We start from the raw sequence: 19,267 nt of genomic DNA, 5'->3' as shown, positions 1-19,267 counted from the left end.
TCAATTTTTAATGTCTTTTAAATTCATTTCTTCACCAAAAATTCACACAAAAATATTTCTGAAATCATAATAACAATTATGATCATATTTTATATTTTTTGATATTTTTGGGAATTTTAGAGTATTTTATTTAATTGATTTAAGTCATGAAATAAATCAAAATTAAATATTTGTAACCCCTTCTTAGGTCTAATTTGGGAAAATAGATACAATATTTTATCCTTAAATTAATTTTGGAATTTTGGAAAATTTCCTTAATTAAAATTTAATTATCATAATAATTAACACTTAATTACATTTTAATTCATTTTTTAAGTTATTTTGAATATAAAAATTCAAAATACTATTTTAATATTATTAAACACAATAAAATTATTTTAAAAATAGGGTAAGTCAATTTTCATGATATATATATATATATATATATATATATATATTTATACCACATAGCTCTTTTAAGTAGTATTTTGTATGCGGTAATAAAATGTTTTTTTTGTTGCATTTATTTCTAGTATTGTTTCTAAGTGGATCCATCGAGTGTAAGTTTTTTTCGGATATACAAGTATTAATATTTTACGTACCCAATTTATAAAATTAATTATTATTTTAATTATTTTTTAATAATAAAATAAAAGCAAAACATAATTAAATAATTAATTATTATGATAATTAAATCTTAATTAATTAAAAATAATGGCCAAGAAAAATAAATACAATAATTTGGAATAAATGTTGTACTCATTTTATCTCATATTAATTTTTAAAAAATCAAGGGGAATTAAAATAAATAATTTAGGATAATTGTTGTATCCATTTTATCCCATACTAATTATTTATTAAGACCAAAATTATATTAAAAAATAATATAAATTTACAAAATATATGTTATATTTATTAAAAATATTTTGTATATTTTTAAGATTAAAAACAAAGCTCAAAGGAGTAAAAAAAATCAATTTCAAACAAACCCCTAGGCTAAAAATAGTTTGTGATCCTATGTGGCTGAAATTCAGAAGAATCGCTACAGTATGAACCACGGCATTCAGATGAGCACTGAATTTTCATCCAACACCCATAAGCCATCAATGTAGCCCGCTGCAACGGATGAAGAGTGTGTGCGCGGAGTAAGGGATCAACTAACACGCGCCTCAGCGTCGTTAGCTGAAACGCGACAGAACGCCCAAACTCGGACAGAATGTAGACAAAACGCCAATAGACCATCCCGCGTTCGAAATAGCTTCCTAAATGACATTGTTTCACCCTATGTTGTCGCCTTTCTCATGATGATGAACGAATAAACACAACAACCATCTTTGATTTTTCAAGAATGGAACTTTGTCGTTTCTCCACATTTTGACCTCGTTCAAAAGGAGAAATAATCACTCTACTCCGGTGATCATTTCCTCTACGCATAGGATCATCATCACGACCCATGCCGGCAATTGACCAGAGAATTGCCGACAATATTTTGAGTGGGTCAAGATACGATACGATATACATAAGATTAAGACACGACACAATGGAGAGTTTAACACGACTTGTCCGAGTCAAATATGACCGTTTAGGCACGATGCATAAAATCTGATCAATTGAAAACTGTTAGGGTTTCTGAGAACAAGAGATGAATTGAGAAAATGATAATATATTCACGATAATAAAAAATTAGAATAGTGTTCCATATTTATATAAATATAATTTATACAATGATCCTTCGATGATCCTTCGACTGTATAAGAATATATAAATTATACTAAATTTTTTTATTTGACTTATTACAACTCAATAACTATGCATTTCTAGCATTACATAAATTATATATAATTCTTACATTACCTCCTCAAGATGAATATCTTTAAGATTCATTTTGCTTCTAAGATTGTAAAAAGCTTTAAACTCCAATGGTTTAGTGAAAATATCAGCCTCTTACAGTTTTGAATAAATGTGTTCTAGACGGATGAATCCTTGTTTGAAATTGTCCCGAACAAGATGACAATCAATATCGAGATATTTTATTCTTTCGTGGAAGATTGGATTCTCTGTAATGTGAATAGCAACCTTGTTATCACATCTTAGGGGTATATGCAGTTTAATGTGTGTGTGGAAGTCTTTGAGCAGAAATGATATTCATTTTAATTCGCATAATGTTGTCATCATACTACGACACTCAGCTTCTGTAGATGATCTAGAAATAGTCACTTGTTTTTTTGTTTTCCAAGATATGAAGGCTTCATCGAGTTTGATACAGTACCCTGTAACAGACTTGCGTGTATCATTGCACGTAGCCCAGTCTGCATCTGAAAAACTCTCAAGTAAAAAATTAGAATTACTAGGATAAAATAACTCCAATGATGGTGAGCCTTTAAGATATAAAACAATCTGCAAAGCTGACTCCCAATGTACATTTAACTGGTTATGCATGACTCAATTATTGAACGTTAAAGCTTATATCAGGACGAGAAAAGTTTAAGTATATTAATCGTCCGATTAATCTTCTGAATTTTTCTGGTTAGGTGAATATTAAACTATTAGAGCTACTCAATTTTGTTCCTTTAATCATAGGGGCATTAGCTTGTTTACAAATAGTCAACGTTGTGTCGTTTAAAATATCCAGCACATATTTGCACTAGTTAACAAATAAACCTGCTATAGTTCTGTAAATTTTAGTCCCCAAAAAATAATTTTCTTTACCTAAATATTTAATTGAAAACTGATATTGAGATATTTTTTAACTTATTCAATTGTTTCCATGTTGTTTCCAGCAAATAAAACATCATCAACATAAACAATCAAAGTTGTAAAAGTGGAACCAGTTTTGTATACAAAGAGACAATTATCATGCATAGACTGTACAAAACAAAATTGAACAGATTTTTTTGTAAATTCAAGATTCCACTGTCTTGATGATTGTTTTAAACCATATAAAGTTTTATTTAAATGACAAACCTTATTAGCAGTTTCTGTTTTTTCAGTATATACTTCAAGGATGGTCATATAAACGTCTTCCTCCTATTCCCCATGAATAAATGTGTTATTTACGTCCACCTGTTTTAGAAACCAGCTATTAGCATCAGTTAATGCAAGCAAAAGTCTTACTATTACAGGTTTTGCAACCGGTGAGAATCTATCATGAAAATCTATTATGTCCCTTTGATTGTAGCCTTTAGAATCTAACATCGCCTTGTATATAGCCATTGTACCATTCGGAATTAATTTTGTTTTACAAGATCCACCTGCAACCAATTGATTTCTTTCCTTTCGGAAGTGTAACTAAATATCAAGTTAGGTTATTTTTAAGTGCTTTCAATTCTTCATCCATTGTATTTTGCCAATGTTTGATTTGAGAAGCCTCTTTGTATGTTTGAGGATTTTTAATGGTAGAAATAGTACCCAAAAATTCAATATGTTCATTGTCCTTACAATTTGTGAAGTAAGGAAGTGTATTGGGTGTGTATCCCTTACCAATATTTGAATCAATATTAGAGTTAAAAATATAATTGTCAAATTAGATAGGTTTTCTTTTTTCTCTGTTACTTTTTATTTGCTGTCTACAAAGAATTTTGTAAATTGTTTTCATCTAGTTCATCACGTAAAATATTTGAATCATCATTAGGGCGGGCCATATGATCATCATGATTGTCTGTCATTGATGTATCATTATACTCCAATATTTCTTATTTTTCATCTAAATCGTAAAAAATAAAATCTTCTTTTACATAAAATTTTGTTTCATTTTCAGCCCTTTTTTATATGGAAAAATATTTTCATGAAAAACTATATCTCGAAACAAAAATGACTTCATTTGCTATATCAAAAACTCTAAACCCTTTTTGTCCTGAAGAATACCAGTAAAAATGCATTTTCTTGCTCTTAGTTCAAATTTTGATTTTTGAGGAATATTATTTTTGACGAAACATAAAAAACCAAAAACTCTCATATTATTTAAATCTGGTTTCTTTTGTACAATTTATAAAATGGACTTTCCCAGTTTAAAAATATGAAAGTGTTCTATTTATTATATGTGTTGTCATAAGAATTGAAAAAGACCAAAAATTAAAAGAATTTTGACTTTAAACATCAAAGATCGTGCAACCTGTAATAAATGTTGGTGTTTACGCTCAACAACCTCATTTTGTTGTGGGGTATAATGGCAAGACCTTTGATGCAAAATACCATTGATGACTTAAAAATTCAATACCATTATTAGTTTTAACCATTTTAATTATTGACTGAAATTGTGTTTTAATCATAGTATGAAAATCAATGAATATTTTATAAATAGAACTTTTTGATTTAATCATGTATGTCCAAGTAAATCTATTAAAATTATCAACAATAGTAAACATATATGGACAATTAATAAGTGATACTTTTTATAAGGTCCCCAAATATCCATATGAATTAAATCAAAATATTTATCAGTTTTAGATGAACTAAAATTAAAAGGTGGTCGTTTCTGTTTTGAAATTGGACATATATCACAATGAAAGTTTTCTTCTTTATTCAAACCAAAAGTATTCTTAAGTGCAACATCAAAAATATGTCAAAATCTTCTCTATAATAACATGAAATCAGTAGATGTATTACACACGTTATTGACAAAATTTATATCTAGTATGTAAAGATTCTGTATAAAATCTCATTTGCCTATGATGGTGGAATTTTTAACTTCCTGCAATAAACAACCAGTGGAAGAAAATTGGCAACTAATATTATTTATTTTTGCAAGTTTAGACACTGAAATCGGATTATATGTAAAATCTTTTACAAACATAACCTTATACAATTTCAGTTTATCTGACAGTCTAATATTTTCTAAAAATTTGACATTTTTAGTTGTTCCATCGGGTAAAAATAAAAAATGAGTATTTTTTCTAATTTCAGTCATGCAGTTTAAGTTTGTACAAATATGACAACTAGTGTCACTATCTATAATCCAAACAGGTTTATCTTTATAGATATTACGTACATTTAAACTACATTCATTAGTGAAATTTCTAGTAGGATACATACCTTCATATTAGTTCTCATTTCCTTTGTCTTTTCCTTTTCCATCTCCAAAAATTCCTTTCATGACTTCTTTAACGACTGCAGAAATTTCAGAGCTGCTGAATTTATCAAAAGATGAGATCTTTAGTTGTTCTTCACCAAAACAGAATAGAGTATTGATTGCGTTGACAAAAGCTTTAGCTTTTGAGTCACGATTTCATCTCCACCAATCAGGGTATCCTATGAGTTTAAAACACCCTTCTTAAATGTGGCATTCAGTTTTGCATTATGTGCAATACAGTGTCGATGACCCTTTTTGTTTGATATTTTTCTTTTTGTTGTATCCTCCCTTTCCTTTTGTATTTCTATCAATGTTTTGCTGCTTCTGTCTTTCAAAATAATCTTTTACTAACATAGCAAAAATTTATGTTTAATCATTCATCAATGATTGAACCTCTTTTTGTCTTTCAATACTTTGTATCACTGCATAAGTCCGGTTTAGACTAGGTTTAGGATCCATCAAAATGATTTTTGTCTTGTATTATCATAGTATTCATTCAATCCCATTAAAAATTGTGTTAACTTGTTAGTAGAATCTAGTTGGATTACTAATTTCGTCATCCTACAATAACATAATGTTCTTGGATCGCAATCACAACATGGTAAAGGTTCTAGTACTAAAAGTTCATCCCACGATTTTTTGATTTTTGAATAGTATTTCTCAATAGAAAGTGTACCTTGCCAAAGCTTGCTATAACTTTCTGAAGATGGAAAGCTTGTGGATCAAAACTTTCTTGATACCTTTCTTTGATATCAATTCATAAATCTTTTGTTGTTGTTGTGGAAAAATAATTTATTTTGATTTCTTTTGAAACCATATTCAAAATCTACGATTTTACCAAGCAATCAACCTTTCTCCATCTATCGAAGTCGTCTACTTCTTTTGGCACAACAAGTGAACCGTCAATAAACCCTAGCTTCGACTTGGCTTTAAGGGCTAACCGAAGACCATTGCTCCATCCGATGTAGTTCGATCTGTTGAACACTGTTGTGCAGATAATCGCTTATGTATTGTCTGAGTTACGAATCGCGAATAGATCATTATCGTGTCTCTTCTTTCCGGCCATCTTTCTATCTGATGAATCGGGCGGAAAGTACTTATTGGATTTTGTTGATGTCGAATCCGACGATAAGGATGAAACACTAGATGTATCACTTACTGTTTGAATATTTTCTTAATCTTCAAGAAGATCCCACTCTGATACCATGAAATCTGATTATTTGAAACTGTTAGGATTTCTGAGAACAAGAGATGAATTGAGAAAATGAGAATGTATTCACGATAATAAAAAATTAGAATAGTGTTTCCTATTTATATAAGTTTAATTTATACCACGATCCTTCAACCGTTTATATATATATAATTATACTAAACTTTTTAATCTAATCTGTTACACCTCAATAACTAAACATTGATAGCATTGCATAAATTAAAATGGTTGAAAGAAGGAAATAGTGAAATAGTAAAAAGATTGGGTAAAGATAAATAACGAAGTTCTGGCGGAGTAATGAGGGATGGTCCACCTTCTTATGAGACTCATGAGAGAGATAAAAAGAAAAGAATATTTTCAGATGTACGGGCGGGAAATGGGATTCAAAGATGGGTTCCACATCCATCCCATCCAGTTCCTTCTCTGCACCTGATTCATCATCACTAGCACTTCTCGCTGCTTCGCGCCACCCTTTCCTTTTTATCTCAAATTTATATAAAAAAAATATTTAAATATTTAAATTCAATCATTTTTTTTTATAAAATTATGTTTGATTACATTTTTGGAAAATTAATTTTTTTTATAGTTAGAAATTAAAAATATTATTTATTTTGTAAAGATAAATTATTTTTATATAATTAAATTAAGGGTAATTTTTTAATTTCAATATATAAAAAAATAATTAAATAGTTGAAATAATGAATAATAATTGAGTTTAGGGATAAAATTCTAAAAACAAATCCAAGAAATTAACTACATCAAATGAATCCTTAGTTTATATTTTAATATATATATATATATATATATATATATATATATATATATATATATATATATATATATATATATATATATATATATATTTTAAATCATTTCATTCCACCTTAATTAATCATATCACTACATTTATAAATAAAAATATTATCTATTTTAAAAAATATTTTTAAAAAAAAATAATTAACTGATATAAGATCCATATTCAATTACAACTCATTTGGGGCTGGTTTGAGGTGTGGTTATTGATATTTTCCTGATTTTTACTTTAAAATTTAATCATTATTTCAACCATTTAATCACTCTTATTATATATTTAAATATCAAAATTATATTTTATTTAATTATATAAAATGAATTAATTTTATATAATTAAATAAAATATAATTAAAAAAAAAAACTCAAATAATCAATACATCAAACTAGCTTCAGGCCTAATTTGATTTGCTTATATGTGTGCTGCTGCCGAGTAACTTTTTGTAATAATATAATTAAACACATTTTATTTTTGGGTTTAAACTTAATTTTCTTTCTCATTATTTTTAAATATTTTTTTATTTATTCTCTCTTATTTTTTTCATTTTTTTCTAATTATTTTATTCATTCTCTCTTATCTTTTTAATCTCTTTCTAATTATTTTATTCATTTCCTTTCATTTATTTTATATATTTATAATATTTTTATATATTTATATAAAATTATTATGATAAAAAAACATACATTTAAATATATTTTTATTTATTTTCGATAACATATATATCTTAATATATAAAATAATAAAATAAAATATAAAATATTAATTGACTGTGATTTTTGTTTTATAATTATAATTTTAAAAATCAATAATTACCCATTACAATTGATTGACTGAAATGAATAATAATATAAAGAGTGTAGAAGAGAAGGGTTAGAAAGAGAAAAATATATATAATAATAATAAATTTTCTTTGTCTATATCATTTATTTGAAAATATATTATTTTTTAATTTAAGCTATTTATTAATATTTAAAATTATATATTAATAAAAAATTATAAAAATTAATATATTAATATAATTTATTTTTAAATATATATTATTTTTTTAATTTAAATCATTTATTAAAATTTAAATTTAAATTTAAAATAATAAATATATATATTAATTATTAAAAATATAAAAAATAAATAAGTTCCGCGCATAAGCTACCCAAATGTAACTATTAAATAAACTAAAATTATATAAAATATACAAGCCGAATAAGTTGGCGTAAATAAATTGAGAATAAGCGAAACTAATCTCTAAAATGTAGAAAGATTTTAGGTTTTAATAAAAATTAACATTTCATATTTTTAAATTTTTACTGTAAATTATTAATTTATTAATAAAAATATGAAAATACAAAATCTGAGGTGAAACAAATTATAAATTTTGTAGAGATTTAATTTAAGATATAAAACTTGTAATTAATTAAATTATACTAATTTTTAATATTTTAGGTTATAAATTTATAATATTATATATCTCAAAACTTTTTTAAAATCATAACAAATTATTTTTAAAATAAATTATTTTAGATTCCAAAATGATGTTTAGATAAATTTAATTGAAAAACAAAACAACAATTATAAGAAATTAATTATTATGTTTGTTAATTCTAGTAAATTTTATTTATTCTTTTATTATATTTTATTGGAGTAAAGAAATGTCAACTCCTACACATATTCTGACGGACCAAGGCATTAATTAGATTTAGATGTATCCAACAATACCCATATAAAAAAATATTTTCTATATAGATTAATTATATATTTATAAAAATATAAAATTATCATGTTGATCGAATAATAAATTATATATATATATATATAAAAGTATTAATGGGCTAAAAGATTAATGGTTGTCTTCGGCCCATGGGCCTTTTTGTAAAGTATTTATAATTCTATGACAATAAACCCTAATTTCTTTCTCTCTTCGAAAAGAAAGAGAGAGAAATGAGAGGGGGGAGAACGACGATGAACGCTATGAGATCCGTAGTGGTGGTTTTGGGATCATTGGCTTTCGGTTACCTCACCTTGCACATCGGATTTAAGCCTTATCTCGAGAAAGCTCAATCGCAATCGCAATCTCAACAATCTTCTCTATCGGACGACTCTCCAATCTCACTTGACGATACTCAAGCACTCGAATTCTCTCACCTTCCACCGGATGATTTCGTCTCCGATAACTCCTCATAGACATGAAGAACTCCTCCAGTGAGATTGATTACAATTACAGGTAAAAAAGAGCTGTCTCAATTCCTGTTTTATGAAAGTAAAGAGAGTTCATTTTGCATAATCAATGAAGTCTGGCGATTATTCAATAGAAGAAAGGGATATTTTAACCAACTAATGTGATTTCAGCAATGAAACCACACAATCAATGCACAAATGTCTATTATAAGCATCTTGTTTGATATGAATGTAGAATTTTGAGGAATAAGTAGATTTTATTTATTTTGAGTGTTTCCTTTAATTCCATGTATGTTCATGACCAAATACTATTGTCTATGTATGTGTTCATTCATGGTAGTAAAGATCTTGTGAGAAATATAGATTGTTGTTTTTCTACCATACCTTGAATTGAATGATTCTCTTGAAAAGAGAGATGTTGAACAATCTAGTTTGATATAGATTTGAATGCAAATATATCTCATGATACCCAAATTGATTCGAAGTACCGGATTTGTCCATTAGAAGTTTTTAAATACATCAAAAGAAAATGTTTTCAAATAAATTTATAGCTGTTTTTGGGTTTTGGATAAACTTCTATCAAAAAAAAAAAAGAGCTTTGATATCCTCATTTATGTTATGAGATTGACTTGTTTCATGGTTTGTTCGTTGTTAAATTGGTTGAGTGTTTACATATTGCGTTTCTCTTCTAAACAAAATTTTGTAAAAACTTTGTTGTTATTTTTATAATTTAAATGAAAAAATGATTAATATTTTGATGTTGATTTATTTATATTTAATTCTTATCAAACATGACTTGAGGATTTTCATGAAAAGAAAAAATGTCCTAATATTAGGATCTTTGTTGTAATATCTTAGCTATTTTAATATTAGTCTTAGTTGAACAAATAAAAAACAAATAATTTTAATTCATATTTAACTGAAATTAAATTTATTATTATTTATTTTAATTATATAAGGATAAGTTGAATTGTGATACTAGTTATAAAATGTATATTTATATAAACTCTTTTTCTTCAATTTTTTATGACAATTTTTTTCTTTTGCATTTTGTTTTTAGACCATATTAGAGCTCATTTAATGTTTTTTTTGTTTTTGTTAAATAGTTTTTTTTTATATTTTTTTAATCATTTACTTAATTTATCAATTAAAATATATTATTTTATTTTTAGGAAATTTAAATTTTATATAATAATTTAACTGAACTAAAAATTAAATTAGCATCTTTTTATAAATATATATATATATATATATATATATATTAAAATCTTATAAAATTCAAAATATTCCAAAAGCTTTTGTTGAGTAAAAGAAAATTTATGTTAAATTGATAGATTTAGTTTTATTTAAATCCTAATATTATGCTGTAAAATAAAAATTAATAAAAGTTTATTTATAATCACATTTTTTTAATTAATGTGAAAATAGTTTTTAATAAATAAATAAAAACTTTGGTTTAAAAAATCACTAAAAACTAATTTATCTTTCTATGTTTAATAAGATTATTTTAGTATATAAAATTATATTAAAAATTTTCATATTATTATACAAATCTAACATTATTTAACAAGTTAGAATGAACTTCACTTTTCTTGATCTACCTTATTAAATTTTATAATGTAACTCCTTTGGTATATATATATATATATATATATATATATATATATATATATATATATATATATATATATATATATATATATATATATATATATATATATATATATATATATATATATATATATATATATATATATATATATATATATATATATATATATATAAATTTGTATCTTAATATATAAGTTAAAAGAAATATTAGTATTTATTTTTATGATTTTTTATTTAATATATCAAATTATTTTTTTGAAAAATTTAATATATCAAATTATATAATTAAATATATTGATTTTATTAACTAATATAATTAATATAGATATAATAATTTTGTTATATTTTTTAATATTATTGTATATATTTTTAAACCAATTTAAATATTGAGTATTTAAATTTTTTTTATTTTTATTTATTTAATAATTCAGTTTTTTTATCTCAAATATTTAAATTATTAAATATTTAAAATTCAGTAATATTTAATATTCAGATTTTAATTTTTAATTATAAAAAAATTAAATGTTAATGGATCAAAACATATTTAAAACTTATTAAATTAAAAGTTAGAAGTAGAAATATAATGATGATAGGTCATCATAATTTTTTCTCTTTAATAAATATATATTTTAAATTTAAAAAAAAACTGTCTTGAATAGTAATTCAGCCTTGATAGCATATAAACTTTTGTATGTATAGGTCATATTTATAATGTATAATTTTTGTTTTTCAAAATCAAAACTGAATTTGTTGAGATTCAATGCTTTTCTTTTTAAAAAAGAATATTAAAATAATGACATTTTTTATTTGTAAAAATATGTTTTTATAAATTAAATAGATATTAAACCAAATCAAAAATGAAAATAAATAGATGTATTGTGCAGAAATATCTTCAACACACACGTGAAGAAGAAGTTAATTAAAAAAATTGTAAAACATATCTTGTAATTAAAAAAATAAATAAATCAAAACACAGAAATAGAAATGTTAATTAAAAAATAAAATAAATAAGATCACAACAAACAACTGATAGACCGGATGTACACGAAGTCGGTGGAGCCATCCACTATGGTGGGCCTTATCCATTATGTAATTTCTAATAACTTTAAAATATCCCTATTATATTTATGCTGTAAGAATTATAATCCTTCCTGTGGATAAAGTATACTTATATTTATAGTAAATTTTTAGGATTGTTTAGTTATTATATATTTATATATATATACAGTATAAATCAGGTATAACTTATACATAAGGGTAATGTTTGGTAGGTAGTATTAAATATATGGTATAAATTATGGAGAGGTATAAATTGTAAAGAATATTAGAAGGTATAAATTATATAAGTTATTAGTGTTTGGTTGAAAATATAAAAGAGGTATAAATTATATATGTTTTATTATTGTGTGTTTGGTTGGTGATATAAAAAATGAGTAAGAAGTATAAAAAGACTATTTTACCCTTAAATTTGTATAAATTATTTTTAATTATTATTTTAATATTTATCTTATAATTAGTTTGTATTATTAATTAAATTAAAATTTATAAAAATATAATATATAATTATGCGTATAAATATATTTTAAAATAAATAATATTGTTACATGTTTTATCATATTTTATATATAATTTAACTTATATAATTATAAAATATTAGTAATAATAATTTTATAAAATAATATTTGAAATTAAAATGTATAATTATAATTAGTTTTAAAAATAAATTATACAAATTATAAATTATGTATAATAATAATAATATTTAGTTACGATTTATTATTATTATTATTATTATATTTTAAAATATAATAAAAAAAATTAAAATTTTAATAATTTTATATTTTTAATTAACATTATTAATTATGTATATCATTTTTATATTTTTAATTAAAATTATTAATTATTATATTTAATTATGTAAAGTTATAATTTTTAAATTTTTATACTTAAAAATAATATAAATTTTCTATCATATATATATATAAATTAAAAAAATAAAAAATTATGTAATTATTTATTATTATTATTTAAATTAAAAAACTGATATAAAGTTAAATATAAATAAATATATACTTATACTTTATTATTATTATTATTATACTTTAAAATATAATATAAAAATAATAATAATAAAAATGTAAAAGGTAGAAAAAGAATATTAATTTTTTTTAAAGCTTATACCTTCTTTGTAATTAGTATTAGTAGGTATTATTTTGTACCTCATCCAATATATAAATAATCCTTGAATAATACTGTACATATAAATTTTAATAATCCAAACAACTTTTATAATTTCCTGTAGATATAGTTATGCTATATCTACAGTTTTGTATATCATAACAAACGTAGCCAAGGTATATAATATTATACCTACCTACATCAGTTACAAGGTTGCATAAATAATTATAAACTAAATATTCTTCTTTTACTCCTGATTTTATAAAATTATTAAAATTTAATTTTTTTTATTATATTTTAAATTATAGTAATAATAATAAATTATATCTAAATATCAATTTAAATTTAACTGTTTAATTTTTAAATTTAAATAATAATAATAAATACATAATTACTTAATTTTATTTGTTTTTTTAGTTAATATATATTTTTATTTTTATAAACAAAATTATATTATTTTTAAGTATAAATTTTTTTAATGTAGTAATTTGTATACATAATTAAATATAATGATTATATAAAATTAATAATAATTTTAATTAAAAAATAAGTTATATATAAAATTAAATTTTAAATTAATATTTTATTTCATTATTAATAAATAATATTTATAATTAATTATATAAATTATTATTATTATTATTAATTAATACAACTTATAACTATATAGTTTATTTATGAAACTAATTTATAATTATAACATTCTAATTTTAAATATTATTTTATTAAAATTATTATTATTAATAATATTTTATTTTATATAAATAATTAATATTATTTCAATATACAAATATTTATAATAATACATAAATTATTATTTTTTAATTAATTAATATATAAATAAGTTATATATATATAATTATATAAATTAAATTATAAGTAATTATATATAAAATAATGTAAATCATATAATAATATTATTTATTTTAAAAATATATTTATACAATAATTATATCTTATTTTTTATAAAATTTCATCTAATTAATAATACAAACTACTTATAATAAACATTAAAAATAATTTTAAAAAATATAAGGATAAAATAGTCTTTTACACTTTTTACTACTTTCTTATACCACCAACCAAACACAAAATAATAAAACATATACAATTTATGCATATTTTTTACTCCCAACCAAACACTAATAACTTATATAATTTATACATTCTAATACTTTCTTATAATTTATACATCTTACAACTTATACCTATATAACTAATATATCATATCAAACACTACTTTAGTATCCTATACATGTTAATATTTTTTACTCAATAAAAATTCAAATAAATTGACTATTTCCCAACCCCGTGTGAATATCAAAATTTTATTTCTAATAAAAGAAAAAATATGTCATATATAATAGTTCAACTATCAATTCAAAGTTACAATTTTTTTTAAATGGTTAATATAAAAAGTAAAATGATTTTATTTATATTTAATATAAAATATTTGATTGAATTAAATTAACTTTTATAAAAATAAAATTAAATTTTTATATCACAATATTTTTCTAAATATTTAAAAAAAATGTTGTGCTTTCAAATAGGTTAAATTTGTTTTAATAAAAAAATTATTTAACCCTAACAATCATATATTCTATGTAATATTCACTAAATTTTATTTTGATCTTGATTGACTTGGAATATTTTTTAGTATAATTGATTAACTTGGAATATATTTTTTTACTTAAATAATCAAATCGTATAATTGATATATTTTGTTTAAAAACTTAATTAATATGTGTTATATATACTATACATAAAACTTTTTCATTTGCTATTTGTTAATTTATTACATTTTAAAACAAGTTAGTATGTAAATACATAATTACAACAATATTACCACTTTATTAATTATTTTGATACAAATGTATTAAATTTAATTTAATTTTTTAATTAGACCGATTTATGGGAGTGAGTTAGAGTCTGTTTTAATTTTAACTTTTAATATATTTAAATATATTATTTTATTTTTAGAAAATTTAAATTTTATATAATAATTTAACTTAACTAAAAATTCAATTGGCATCTTCTTATAAATAAATAAATAAATAGATAAAAATATATATATATATATATATATATATATATATTAAAATCTAATAAAATTCAAAATATTCCAAAATCAAAGAAGCTTTAGTTGTTGAGTAAAAAGAAAATTTATGTTAAATTGATATTACCTTACTCATTTTTCTCCCAAAATTATCTAAATGATTTGAATTACCTTAATAATTTCTTAAATAAATTGTTTTTCCCACCCCTATGATATTCTCATCCTCATTCCTCACTCACTTTCAAAATTACTTATTTATTACTATCACTTTTATATATTTACCTTTCTTATTTTATTTATTTTATTTTATTTAATTATTAAGTTTTTTATCATTAAATATAATTAATTAATTAATTTTTAATATATTTTTTTCTACTTTATTTATTTAATTAAAAATACAAAATATTATTATTTTTATATTATAATTGTTTAAAATATATAAAATAACGAGTGGAGGACTTGGCTGTGCAAAATTTGGAGGAAATATCTATTAGAATTTGTATTTTTATATTTTTATTTTACTTTGGTGTGTTTTTTTTTCTTTATTATAACCTGTACTCTTTTTTAAACATGGTTAAAATATTTAATATTAAAAAATTAAAAGAAATTTTTTTTAAAGATATATAATTAATTTTAAATATTATATATTAATAATAAAATTATAATAAATTAATTAAAATAAAATAACTTTTATATAAAATAAATATTTAAAAAAGTTAAATATAAAATATTTTAATAAAAAATATTATTAAAAATATTATGTAATGTTATCATATATATATATAACATTATATTTAATGACTAATTATTAATATATAATATATTAAAGACTTTATCTTATTTATTTTATATAAAATTTTATTTATAAAAAAAATTAATTATTTAACTATTATTTTTATATTAGAAGTATTTTAAAATATATATAAATATAATTAATATAATAAAATATTAAATATTTATATTATATTAAATTAGAACACACTTCAATATTTAATATATTTTAAACAATTATAATATAAAAATAATAATATTTTGTATTTTTTATTAAATAAATAAAGTAGAAAAAAATATATTAAAAATTAATTAATTAATTAATTATATTTAATAATAAAAAACTTAATAATTAAATACAATAAAATAAGTAAAATAAATAAAATAAGAAAAGTAATATATAAAATTGATAGGAATAAATATGTAATTTTGGAGATAGTGAAGATTGGGACCGAATAGAAATATCATATGGAATGGAAAAAACACCTCTTTTTCGTTATATATATATATATATAATAATACTTAAAGTAATAATGCACGTCATCAAATATATAATTCACGTGATTACATTATATATTTTCTCTCTTCTCTCTATTCTCTTTTTTAATTAGATTTTAGATTCTAAAAATTATAAATATATTTTATTTTATATTTTATTTTTCCTAATTATTTTCTCGATCATTATATATATAATCTCACTAAACATAAAATATATATTTTTTATTAATAATTTATATATAATATATATATATATATATTTTAAATGTAGTTACCTTTTATATATATATATATTATATTATTTTTTTATCAATAATTTTATATAAATACATTTTATCGTTTATTATACATTTTTTTATATCATATATATATATATATTTTATTTTCTTTAATAGTATAAATAATTTTTTTAATTAATATAAATATTAAATACAAAATATATATACATATACAAAATAATAAAATTATTTCAACAATCACAAGTGGTCTAGCGGTTAAATTGTTCACATTTTATATAGTAACGCAACTTTTAAATAAATGATACAAGACATCTGAAAGTGTGAGGTCACGAAATAGAGGTCGGGTGGTGGGTGGTTTGTTGAGTGTGAGGTCAGAATTATTGGTTGGTTTGGAAAACATTTGAAAGTGTGAGGTCACGAAATAGAGGTCAAGTGGTGGGTGATTTGTCGAGTGTGAGGTTGGAATTAGTTGATGATTTGGCGAGTATTTGAAAGTGTGAGGTCATGAGATGGAAGTCGGGTGGTGGTATTTGTCGAGTGTGAGGTCAGAATTAGTTATTGGTTTGACAAATATTTAAAAATGTGAGGTCACGAGATGGAGGTCGGGTGGTGGGTGGTTTGTTGAGTGTGAAATCATAATTAATTGTTGGTTTGAAAATCATTTAAAATTGTGAGGTCACGAGATGGAGGTCGAATGGTGGGTGGTTTGTCGAGTGTGAGGTTGGAATTAGTTGTTGGTTTGGCGAGTATTTAAAAGTGTGAGGTCACGAGATGGAAGTCAGGTGGTGGGTGGTTTGTCGAGTGTGAGGTCAGAATTAGTGGTTGGTTTGACGAATATTTGAAAGTGTGAGGTCACGAGATGGATGTCGGGTGGTGGGTGGTCTGTCGAATGTGAGATCAGAATTAATTGTTGGTTTGACAAACATTTGAAATTGTGAGATCACTAGATGGAGGTCGAGTGGTGGATGGTTTGTCGAGTGTGAGGTTGGAATTAGTTGTTGGTTTGGCGAACATTTGAAAGTGTAAGGTCACGAGATGGAGGTCGGGTGGTGGGTGATTTGTCGAGTGTGAGGTCGGAATTAGTGGTTGGTTTGACGATAATTTGAAAGTGTGAGGTCACGAGATGGAGGTCAAGTGAGTGGTTTGTCGAGTGTGAGGTCGGAATTAAGATTGGTAGTTGAGTTTGACAAGAGATAAGAGATAGAGGCTTGTCAATTGAGGTTGACTAAGATTGATGAGTAGTTTCCGATGGGATAAAAAAGATATATAAAAAAAATATGAGTTAAAATGATGTTCAATTAATGGTTAAATGAGGGTTGATGGGATAAAATATATTTTAATATAAAATTTAAGATTAAACTTTATTTTTATAAACTAAAATTAATTTTAAATTATTTAAATTTAAATAATATTAATTTTATCTCAACCATTTATAGATGAATAATATCAAAAATATATTTTTATTATTACAAATGCACGGAATATATATATATATATATATATATATATATATATATATTATAATTGATAAATTAATAATTTAATATATAAGTTAAAAGAAATATTAGTATTATTTTTATAATTTTTTATTTAATATATCAAATTATATAATTAAATTTATTAATTAATATAATTAATATAGATATAATAATTTTGATCTATTTTTTTTAATATTATTTTTTTGAGTATTTAAAGTTTGGAGTTTTTTATTTGATAATTTAGTTTTTTATTTTAAATATTTAAGTTATTAAATATTTAAAATTTAGTATTCAGATTTTATTTTTAATTTTATTTATATGGACTAAATTTGAAGTTAAAATTTTTGAGCATTAATTGATTAAGGAATGACAATAATATTTGTTAATAGTGCAAACGTCATAAGTACAAGTTTGATTTCATTGAAAACATATTGAATATTTGTTTAATTTTCAATTAAAATATTTTAAATTAAAGTATAAATAATAATAATAAGTTATCATTATTTTTCCTCCTTTTTTAAGTATATATTTCAATTAAAAAAAATATTGTATTGAATTGTAATTCAATCTTAAAGAATATAGGATGCTATTATAGAGATATAAACTTTTATTAGTTTATATGCATTGCTCATGTTTATGATGTATATTTTATATCAAGATCAAAACTGAATTTGTTGAGATTCATCTTGACAAATCTGCATTAGTTTTAATACAATGTTTTCTTTTTTTTACAAAAAAGAAAATAAAAATAATGACATTTTTTATAAATTAAATGGATATTAAACCAAATTAAAAATCAAAATAAATAGATGTATTGTGCAGAAGGATCTTGAACACGTGAAGAAGAAGTTATGACAAATAAGAGTTGACTTGATAATGAATGTTTTAGGTTATTTATAAAAAAATGTAAAACATATCTTGTATGACATAATTCATATTATTATAACTATAAATTTATTTCATTTATTAACTAACCATAAAAATATTTTTACTTTATTAAATTTTAATTATAAAATACATTTTAATGATTTATATTACAAAAATGTAAATAAATTATTTTTTTTTCAAAAGAACTTATACATATCAAACAAGCTGGGAGAGAAAGAACAAATCAAAACACATAAAAGTTAATTAAAAAACAAAATAAAATAAATCAGATCACAACAAACAGCGGATAGACCGGATGTACACGAAGT

Source organism: Impatiens glandulifera, chromosome 1 (assembly GCF_907164915.1).
Source record: "Impatiens glandulifera chromosome 1, dImpGla2.1, whole genome shotgun sequence".
Classification (NCBI taxonomy): Eukaryota; Viridiplantae; Streptophyta; class Magnoliopsida; order Ericales; family Balsaminaceae; genus Impatiens; species Impatiens glandulifera.
Note: the sequence above shows the minus strand (reverse complement) of the source record.